This window comes from Nerophis lumbriciformis, unplaced genomic scaffold (assembly GCF_033978685.3).
Source record: "Nerophis lumbriciformis unplaced genomic scaffold, RoL_Nlum_v2.1 HiC_scaffold_930, whole genome shotgun sequence".
Classification (NCBI taxonomy): Eukaryota; Metazoa; Chordata; class Actinopteri; order Syngnathiformes; family Syngnathidae; genus Nerophis; species Nerophis lumbriciformis.
This window is the reverse complement of record NW_027316929.1, coordinates 6845-15000: the sequence shown is the minus strand read 5'-3', so window position 1 is coordinate 15000 and position 8156 is coordinate 6845.

Genomic DNA, 8156 nt, shown 5'->3' with positions numbered 1-8156 from the left:
GCATGAGCCCCTGTCGCTCAGATGCTGGAAGATCAGTTTGAAAAAAGGACCAGAGGATAGAGGGGAAAAACACCATATATGTGTCCGGGAAGGCGCCCCTCGGGCGGACACAGGTGTCTGCATGAGCCCCTGTCGCTCAGATGCTGGAAGATCAGTTTGAAAAAGGACCGGGGTAAAGAGGGGGGAAGCACCATATATGTGTCCGGGAAGGCGCCCCTCGGGCGGACACAGGTGTCTGCATGAGCCCCTGTCGCTCAGATGCTGGAAGATCAGTTTGAAAAAAGAACCAGAGGATAGAGGGGAAAAACACCATATTTGTGTCCGAAAATAGCTCACTTTGACTCGGACGCGTTCCCTGTGATTTCAGCCTGTCAGACATGGTGCACATAGTAACGAGATGGAGGTGTTTTGGTCGACCAGGTAAAAAACGAAAAATCGAGAGAAGGTAAAAAGTAGGTGAAAAATTAAGCCTCTCTCGTTAAGGTACTTAGAAAAAATCCCAAAAAAAAAATGAACTCCCATTGAAATGAATGGGGAAAATTTTTTTTCTCGTTTTTTTTCTAAGTACAACAACGAGAGAAGGTAAAAAATGGTTTTTTTTAGCCTCTCTCGTTAAGGTACTTAGAAAAAAACCCAGATTTTTTATTTTCTCGTTTTTTTTCTAAGTACAACAACGAGAGAAGGTAAAAACAGGTGCTTTTTAGCCTCTCTCGTTAAGGTACTTGGAAAAAATCCGAGACATGTTTGGTCTTCCCCACTGACAGTGCGCCTTTGCTGGGTAAGTTGTGGACGTGCCAGGCACCCCCGGGACACCGGTGGAACGCGGCCGGACTCGTGGTACTCCAACCCGGGCATAATTTTGGATATTTCCCGGTCCTTTTTTTCCCCACTTTCCCAACTTTTCTTCCGAATCACAGTGCGCCTTTGCTGGGTAAGTTGTGGACATGGCAGGCACCCCCGGGACACCGGTGGAACGCGGCCGGACTCGTGGTACTCCAACCCGGGCATAATATTGGATCAAATTCGGGACTTTTGCCCACTTTCCCAACTTTTCTTCCCAATCACAGTGCGCCTTTGCTGGGTAAGTTGTGGACATGCCAGGCACCCCCGGGACACCGGTGGAACGCGGCCGGACTCGTGGTACTCCAACCCGGGCATAATTTTGGATCAAATTCGGGACTTTTGCCCACTTTCCCAACTTTTCTTCCCAATCACAGTGCGCCTTTGCTGGGTGCGTCGTGGACATTGTAGGCACCCCGAGACACTGGTGGAACGCGGCGGGACTTGTGGGACTCGAACCTGGGTGTGATTTTGGACCAAATTCGGGACTTTTGCCCACTTTCCCAACTTTTCTTCCCAATCACAGTGCACCTTTGCTGGGTAAGTTGTGGACATTGTAGGCACCCCGGCACTCTGATGGAACGCGGCGGGACTTGCGGGACTCGAACCTGGGTGTGATTTTGGACCAAATTCGGGACTTTTGCCCACTTTCCCAACTTTTCTTCCCAATCACAGTGCGCCTTTGCTGGGTGCGTTGTGGACATTGTAGGCACCCCGGAACCCTGGTGGAACGCGGCGGGACTTGTGGGACTCTAATCTGGGTGTGATTTTGGATAAAATTCGGGACTTTTGCCCACTTTCCCAACTTTTCTTCCCAATCACAGTGCACCTTTGCTGGGTGCGTCGTGGACATTGTAGGCACCCCGAGACACTGGTGGAACGCGGCGGGACTTGTGGGACTCGAACCTGGGTGTGATTTTGGACCAAATTCGGGACTTTTGCCCACTTTCCCAACTTTTCTTCCCAATCACAGTGCGCCTTTGCTGGGTGCGTCTTGGACATGTCAGGCACCCCGGAACACTGGTGGAACGCGGCGGGACTTGTGGGACTCGAACCTGGGTGTGATTTTGGACCAAATTCGGGACTTTTGCCCACTTTCCCAACTTTTCTTCCCAATCACAGTGCGCCTTTGCTGGGTAAGTTGTGGACATTGTAGGCACCCCGGAACACTGGTGGAACGCGGCGGGACTTGTGGGACTCGAACCTGGGTGTGATTTTGGTCCAAATTCGGGACTTTTGCCCACTTTCCCAACTTTTCTTCCCAATCACAGTGCACCTTTGCTGGGTAAGTTGTGGACATTGTAGGCACCCCGAGACACTGGTGGAACGCGGCGGGACTTGTGGGACTCGAACCTGGGTGTGATTTTGGACCAAATTCGGGACTTTTGCCCACTTTCCCAACTTTTCTTCCCACTCACAGTGCGCCTTTGCTGGGTGCGTTGTGGACATTGTAGGCACCCCGGAACCCTGGTGGAACGCGGCGGGACTTGTGGGACTCGAACCTGGGTGTGATTTTGGACCAAATTCGGGACTTTTGCCCACTTTCCCAACTTTTCTTCCCAATCACAGTGCGCCTTTGCTGGGTGCGTTGTGGACATTGTAGGCACCCCGGAACCCTGGTGGAACGCGGCGGGACTTGTGGGACTCGAACCTGGGTGTGATTTTGGACCAAATTCGGGACTTTTGCCCACTTTCCCAACTTTTCTTCCCAATCACAGTGCGCCTTTGCTGGGTGCGTCGTGGACATTGTAGGCACCCCGAGACACTGGTGGAACGCGGCGGGACTTGTGGGACTCGAACCTGGGTGTGATTTTGGACCAAATTCGGGACTTTTGCCCACTTTCCCAACTTTTCTTCCCAATCACAGTGCGCCTTTGCTGGGTGCGTTGTGGACATTGTAGGCACCCCGAGACACTGGTGGAACGCGGCGGGACTTGTGGGACTCGAACCTGGGTGTGATTTTGGACCAAATTCGGGACTTTTGCCCACTTTCACAACTTTTCTTCCCAATCACAGTGCGCCTTTGCTGGGTGCGTTGTGGACATTGTAGGCACCCCGGAACCCTGGTGGAACGCGGCGGGACTTGTGGGACTCGAACCTGGGTGTGATTTTGGACCAAATTCGGGACTTTTGCCCACTTTCACAACTTTTCTTCCCAATCACAGTGCGCCTTTGCTGGGTGCGTTGTGGACATTGTAGGCACCCCGAGACACTGGTGGAACGCGGCGGGACTTGTGGGACTCGAACCTGGGTGTGATTTTGGACCAAATTCGGGACTTTTGCCCACTTTCACAACTTTTCTTCCCAATCACAGTGCGCCTTTGCTGGGTGCGTTGTGGACATTGTAGGCACCCCGGAACCCTGGTGGAACGCGGCGGGACTTGTGGGACTCGAACCTGGGTGTGATTTTGGACCAAATTCGGGACTTTTGCCCACTTTCCCAACTTTTCTTCCCAATCACAGTGCGCCTTTGCTGGGTGCGTTGTGGACATTGTAGGCACCCCGGAACCCTGGTGGAACGCGGCGGGACTTGTGGGACTCGAACCTGGGTGTGATTTTGGACCAAATTCGGGACTTTTGCCCACTTTCCCAACTTTTCTTCCCAATCACAGTGCGCCTTTGCTGGGTAAGTTGTGGACGTTGTAGGCACCCCGAGACACTGGTGGAACGCGGCGGGACTTGTGGGACTCGAACCTGGGTGTGATTTTGGACCAAATTCGGGACTTTTGCCCACTTTCACAACTTTTCTTCCCAATCACAGTGCGCCTTTGCTGGGTAAGTTGTGGACGTTGTAGGCACCCCGAGACACTGGTGGAACGCGGCGGGACTTGTGGGACTCGAACCTGGGTGTGATTTTGGACCAAATTCGGGACTTTTGCCCACTTTCACAACTTTTCTTCCCAATCACAGTGCGCCTTTGCTGGGTGCGTTGTGGACATTGTAGGCACCCCGAGACACTGGTGGAACGCGGCGGGACTTGTGGGACTCGAACCTGGGTGTGATTTTGGACCAAATTCGGGACTTTTGCCCACTTTCACAACTTTTCTTCCCAATCACAGTGCGCCTTTGCTGGGTGCGTTGTGGACATTGTAGGCACCCCGAGACACTGGTGGAACGCGGCGGGACTTGTGGGACTCGAACCTGGGTGTGATTTTGGACCAAATTCGGGACTTTTGCCCACTTTCACAACTTTTCTTCCCAATCACAGTGCGCCTTTGCTGGGTGCGTTGTGGACATTGTAGGCACCCCGAGACACTGGTGGAACGCGGCGGGACTTGTGGGACTCGAACCTGGGTGTGATTTTGGACCAAATTCGGGACTTTTGCCCACTTTCCCAACTTTTCTTCCCAATCACAGTGCGCCTTTGCTGGGTGCGTCGTGGACATGTCAGGCACCCCTGGAACACTGGTGGAACGCGGCGGGACTTGTGGGACTCGAACCTGGGTGTGATTTTGGACCAAATTCGGGACTTTTGCCCACTTTCCCAACTTTTCTTCCCAATCACAGTGCGCCTTTGCTGGGTGCGTTGTGGACATTGTAGGCACCCCGGAACCCTGGTGGAACGCGGCGGGACTTGTGGGACTCGAACCTGGGTGTGATTTTGGACCAAATTCGGGACTTTTGCCCACTTTCCCAACTTTTCTTCCCAATCACAGTGCGCCTTTGCTGGGTGCGTCGTGGACATGTCAGGCACCCCGGAACCCTGGTGGAACGCGGCGGGACTTGTGGGACTCGAACCTGGGTGTGATTTTGGACCAAATTCGGGACTTTTGCCCACTTTCCCAACTTTTCTTCCCAATCACAGTGCGCCTTTGCTGGGTGCGTTGTGGACATTGTAGGCACCCCCGGGACACCGGTGGAACGCGGCCGGACTCGTGGTACTCCAACCCGGGCATAATTTTGGATCAAATTCGGGACTTTTGCCCACTTTCCCAACTTTTCTTCCCAATCACAGTGCGCCTTTGCTGGGTGCGTTGTGGACATTGTAGGCACCCCGGAACCCTGGTGGAACGCGGCGGGACTTGTGGGACTCGAACCTGGGTGTGATTTTGGACCAAATTCGGGACTTTTGCCCACTTTCCCAACTTTTCTTCCCAATCACAGTGCGCCTTTGCTGGGTGCGTTGTGGACATTGTAGGCACCCCGGAACCCTGGTGGAACGCGGCGGGACTTGTGGGACTCGAACCTGGGTGTGATTTTGGACCAAATTCGGGACTTTTGCCCACTTTCCCAACTTTTCTTCCCAATCACAGTGCGCCTTTGCTGGGTGAGTTGTGGACATTGTAGGCACCCCGGAACCCTGGTGGAACGCGGCGGGACTTGTGGGACTCGAACCTGGGTGTGATTTTGGACCAAATTCGGGACTTTTGCCCACTTTCCCAACTTTTCTTCCCAATCACAGTGCGCCTTTGCTGGGTGCGTTGTGGACATTGTAGGCACCCCGGAACCCTGGTGGAACGCGGCGGGACTTGTGGGACTCGAACCTGGGTGTGATTTTGGACCAAATTCGGGACTTTTGCCCACTTTCCCAACTTTTCTTCCCAATCACAGTGCGCCTTTGCTGGGTGCGTTGTGGACATTGTAGGCACCCCGGAACCCTGGTGGAACGCGGCGGGACTTGTGGGACTCGAACCTGGGTGTGATTTTGGACCAAATTCGGGACTTTTGCCCACTTTCCCAACTTTTCTTCCCAATCACAGTGCGCCTTTGCTGGGTGCGTTGTGGACATTGTAGGCGCCCCGGAACCCTGGTGGAACGCGGCGGGACTTGTGGGACTCGAACCTGGGTGTGATTTTGGACCAAATTCGGGACTTTTGCCCACTTTCCCAACTTTTCTTCCCAATCACAGTGCACCTTTGCTGGGTGCGTCGTGGACATGTCAGGCACCCCGGAACCCTGGTGGAACGCGGCGGGACTTGTGGGACTCGAACCTGGGTGTGATGCCTTTGCTGGGTGCGTTGTGGACATTGTAGGCACCCCGAGACACTGGTGGAACGCGGCGGGACTTGTGGGACTCGAACCTGGGTATAATTTTGGATAAAATTCGGGACTTTTGCCCACTTTCCCAACTTTTCTTCCCAATCACAGTGCGCCTTTGCTGGGTGCGTCGTGGACATGTCAGGCACCCCGGAACCCTGGTGGAACGCGGCGGGACTTGTGGGACTCGAACCTGGGTGTGATTTTGGACCAAATTCGGGACTTTTGCCCACTTTCCCAACTTTTCTTCCCAATCACAGTGCGCCTTTGCTGGGTGCGTTGTGGACATTGTAGGCACCCCGGAACCCTGGTGGAACGCGGCGGGACTTGTGGGACTCGAACCTGGGTGTGATTTTGGACCAAATTCGGGACTTTTGCCCACTTTCCCAACTTTTCTTCCCAATCACAGTGCGCCTTTGCTGGGTGAGTTGTGGACATTGTAGGCACCCCGGAACCCTGGTGGAACGCGGCGGGACTTGTGGGACTCGAACCTGGGTGTGATTTTGGACCAAATTCGGGACTTTTGCCCACTTTCCCAACTTTTCTTCCCAATCACAGTGCGCCTTTGCTGGGTGCGTTGTGGACATTGTAGGCACCCCGGAACCCTGGTGGAACGCGGCGGGACTTGTGGGACTCGAACCTGGGTGTGATTTTGGACCAAATTCGGGACTTTTGCCCACTTTCCCAACTTTTCTTCCCAATCACAGTGCGCCTTTGCTGGGTGCGTTGTGGACATTGTAGGCACCCCGGAACCCTGGTGGAACGCGGCGGGACTTGTGGGACTCGAACCTGGGTGTGATTTTGGACCAAATTCGGGACTTTTGCCCACTTTCCCAACTTTTCTTCCCAATCACAGTGCGCCTTTGCTGGGTGCGTTGTGGACATTGTAGGCGCCCCGGAACCCTGGTGGAACGCGGCGGGACTTGTGGGACTCGAACCTGGGTGTGATTTTGGACCAAATTCGGGACTTTTGCCCACTTTCCCAACTTTTCTTCCCAATCACAGTGCACCTTTGCTGGGTGCGTCGTGGACATGTCAGGCACCCCGGAACCCTGGTGGAACGCGGCGGGACTTGTGGGACTCGAACCTGGGTGTGATGCCTTTGCTGGGTGCGTTGTGGACATTGTAGGCACCCCGAGACACTGGTGGAACGCGGCGGGACTTGTGGGACTCGAACCTGGGTATAATTTTGGATAAAATTCGGGACTTTTGCCCACTTTCCCAACTTTTCTTCCCAATCACAGTGCGCCTTTGCTGGGTGCGTCGTGGACATGTCAGGCACCCCGGAACCCTGGTGGAACGCGGCGGGACTTGTGGGACTCGAACCTGGGTGTGATTTTGGATCATTTCGTGGCCTTTTGCTATGCATGCCTTCTCCCCGCTAGTTTGATGTGTGCTGCTGCAAAAGTTCCAAGAGGGCGTTTTTGCCCCCCTCCAAACCCCCTCTCTTTGTTTATAGTGCATATTTTCTGCTGGATCTACTCTCTATTTACTCCAAGGAAAAAAACTAGCCGGTCGCGGCAAATTTTTACAATCGGTCGCCAAACTACGGCACGAGGGCCGAACGCGGTACGCCGGCGTCCAAGATACGGCCCGGGGATTTTTTTGATTTTTTGGGCTTTTTTTGATTTTTTTGGACATGTTGGGCATCCCAGGACTCGGGTGCGACTGCAGGACGTGTGGGGCTCTAACCTGGGTGTGGTTTTTGGTCATTTTTCCGGACTTTTGCCCACTTTTCCAACTTTTCTTCCCCACTCACAGTGCGCCTTTGCTGGGTGCGTTTTGGGCATGTGGGGGGCACCTCGGACTCGGGTGGGACGCGGCGGGACTTGTGGCACTCGTACCTGGGTGTGATTTTTGATCATTTTGTGGACTTTTCCCCAGACACTCTCCACTTGTCTACCCCACTTCCCCTGTGACTTTGCTGGGGGGGCGTTTCCCCGCTGTCCTTTGTAGTGTAAGGGTTACTTTTCTTTTTTTTCCTGTCTGAAAATAGGGCCCCAAAAGGCCTCACACTCCCCGGGAAGACCTGATGGACGCCTCGGCGTCACTGAAACAGGCCAATCTGTCTGAAAATATGGCCCACGAAAGGCCTCACATTCCCCGGGAAGACCTGACGGACGCCCCGGCGTCACCGAAATACGGCAAACTGTCTGAAAATAGGGGCTCCAAGTGTTCCCCACTATTTCTGGCCCACAAAAGGCCTCTCATTCCCCGGGAACACCTGTAGGACTCCCCGGCGTCAAGGAAATACGCCAAACCGTCTGAAAATAGGGGCCCAAAAGAACTGGAAATAATGTGTTTAATTTGGGGGGTGATGTCTATAATTATGGGGGTGC